The sequence below is a fragment of the Delphinapterus leucas genome, chromosome 5 (assembly GCF_059928025.1).
Source record: "Delphinapterus leucas isolate spDelLeu-1000000601 "Yukka" chromosome 5, BTC_Dleu_Yukka2, whole genome shotgun sequence".
Lineage (NCBI taxonomy): Eukaryota > Metazoa > Chordata > Mammalia > Artiodactyla > Monodontidae > Delphinapterus > Delphinapterus leucas.
The window spans coordinates 10,172,985-10,175,949 of NC_143133.1; the positions used below are offsets into that span (position 1 = coordinate 10,172,985).

At 45.4% G+C, this 2,965-nt stretch overlaps 1 pseudogene; it reads left to right on the plus strand.

Moving 5' to 3' along the window:
- The first annotated feature begins 1,155 nt into the window (after positions 1-1,155).
- On the plus strand, positions 1,156-2,432 carry LOC111165900 (large ribosomal subunit protein bL9m pseudogene; annotated as a pseudogene).
- The last annotated feature ends 533 nt before the right edge of the window (positions 2,433-2,965 follow it).

Genomic DNA, 2,965 nt, shown 5'->3' on the forward strand with positions numbered 1-2,965 from the left:
AAAACTCAAACCAGAGAATATGCTCAAGAAACATATATTCCCAGCTTTTAGGAAATAATAGGTAATAAGCACACTATCCCTCTCTATACAGAGGAGAGGTTCTTCTTTAGTGGCCTTATGCTAACTAACCTTATGCTAGGTATCTTGTAAACACAAAAAGATGTGTTTGCTTGTTGATACAGAAGTCAATAGTTTAGAGAGGTTTTTGCTTACTAAAGTTTTTCCTATCCAAAGTAACAGTGGCTTCCTCATCATGGCCGTTTCCTGACTACGGTTGATACACCTACTGAACATAGACAAGACAATAGTTCCCTCAGAAAGTTGGTCCTGCCGCATAGCTTTGAAAAGGGTTCCGAGATCTCTTTTCTTAACCCTGTCCAGGATTGTGTGAGAGATTTAATAATCTGTAATAAATTCCTTTCTGCTTAACATAGCTGGAGGGAAATTTTTTCTTTGTAATGGTAATTTGACCAATAGTATGTGTTGTAAGAATGAAATATAATGGAAATTGTTTAATACAGTGATTGGGAGATAATCAGTGTTCAACAAATGTTAGTGAGTATCACAGTTATTGAGAATTCCTCAAATATGTATGAGGTATGAGAACTAAATTACTGCCTGTCATATCAGGAAACAAAGGATGTCAGAGCCATCAGCCATCACATTGCAGATGCCCTGATAGTGAGCCCTGAGGGAACTCAGGAAGGAAACAAGGAATGCCCACCGTCTAGCAGTCATCAGACTACAGTCACCCCTGGTGGTGCAGCCTGAGGAAACTCAGGATGAGAAAACACAGGATACTGGCCCCAGAGAGCTGAGGTGCACATCAAAAGAATGATTTCAGTGAGCCCAGACTCTTGCATCTTCCCATACCTAGAAAAGTGCTAACTTCCTTAACTTGAGGTATCTGGTTTTCTTTTATTAATAGTAATCTTTTAATGTTCTGACTACCTGATTCTGTTGCAAATACTCCTCTATATCCTGGCCTCCTCCTTTCCTGTTTGTAGCAGTCTCTCAGAGTTAAGATACTGTCTCCAAGGCTTGAAGTCCTAAGAATGTCTGTCGACTAAAACACAACTGTCAACTTTTAGGCTGTGCTTTTTTTTTTTTTTCAGTCAACGGGTATAAACTAAGCAATTATATGAAGAACCTAGGGGCAGGGCAGGAATAAAGATGCAGACCTAGAGAACGGACTTGAGGACACGGGGAGGGGGAAGGATAAGCTGGGACGAAGTGAGAGAGTGACATGGACGTACATACACTACCAAATGTAAAACGGATAGCTAGTGGGAAGCAGCCACATAGCACAGGGAGATAAGCTCAGTGCTTTGTGACCACCTAGAGGGGTGGGAGAGAGATGCAAGAGGGAGGACATATGGGGATATATGTATATGTATAGATGATTTACTTTGTTATAAAGCAGAAACTAACACACCATTGTAAAGCAATTATACTCCAATAAAGATGTTAAAAAAAAAAGGCAACTATAGATGAAACACTTCTGAGCAAAGTTAAACGGCAAGTAAATTCCTAGGAATTTTAGATTACCTCTGCCTATCTTTCACAATTTCTCCTTATGATATATTGCAATTTACTTTAATCTGGGGATGGGGACCTCACCCTTACCTTCCTAGCTGAAGATTCTGACGCCCTTCTGCCTCAGTTGCAGTTCAGGGACTGTATCAAACTCCTCTGTGCGGTATCGCTTCCCCTGTAGAACAACATGGTGGCTGCGCATGCGCGGCCTGGGGGGCGGAGCTCTGCTGCGGGCGGGTGCTCAGAAGCTGCTGCGGAAGTCCCGAGAGCCTGCAGGCGCAACTTGAAAGGGGCGTACCCGGCTTGGAGCTTGACCTCAGCCTCTCTCACAATCGGAGCTCGGTCATCGGGTTGCTCTGGTGGAAAGCGCTGCTAGCTCAAATGGGCCGGAAGCCCGCGCCTGCACCGGCAACACCACGTCCACAAGCTGGTAGAGGACACGAAACACCAGCCCAGAGATAACTTGCAGCTCATCCTCACGCAGCCATTGGAGGAACTTGGAGTCCGGCAGTGACCTGGTCTCAGTGAAAAGAATCTGTGGGCGGTAATTGACTACTTCCTCAAGGACTGGCTGTATATGCATCTCCTGAAAACGAGAAGCCGTTTCAAGAGGAGAACTTGCTGAGACAAGAAGGAAGAGTAGAGAAGATCCAGACCAAGGCAAGTGAGGCGACAGTGAGATTTCTGAGACGCTGTCTCCTGGACGAGGGAATGAAGAACAGTGTCAAAATGGGAGCTAGAGCTTCCCTGGTGGTGCAGTGGTTGGGAGTCCGCCTGCTGATGCAGGGGACGCGGGTTCGTGCCCCGTTCCGGGAGGATCCCGCATGCTGCGGAGCGGCTGGGCCCGTGAGCCATGGCCGCTGAGCCTGCGCGTCCAGAGCCTGTGCTCCGCGACGGGAGAGGCCACGGCAGTGACAGGCCCTCGTAGCGCAAAAAAAAAAAAAAAAAAAAAAAAAAAAATGGGCGCTAAACCCTGAAATAGTTGCTGGCCACTTCCTCAGAAATCTTGGTGTTGTGGTCACCCCACATGCGTTAAAGTTACCAGGAAAGCCCATCGCACAGAGGGGCGAATACTGATGTGAGGTGACGGTTGTGGACAAAAAGTTAATCAGTTGATCTAAGAAAGAACTGGAAAATTTCATTCAAGCCAAAATTGAGGATTGTAACCTGGGAAGAGCATCTCAGAAAGTTCTGAGAACTAACTATTCTGGCAGTTAGAAATCAAGGCACAGTTACATAAGTTTTTTGAGACGGAGGGCTGAACATCAAATGATGTATTGACAGTTTACATAACCCAGATCTAAGTGGCATCTTGGTGGGTCATGTGGCCCTTTATAAGATCAAGAAGGAATGTTATCTTTTAAGGAGTTGTCTTGTTGGTGCTAGAAGAATGTTTCTCTCTTTGGTTGAGCAGGTATTCGTGACCATG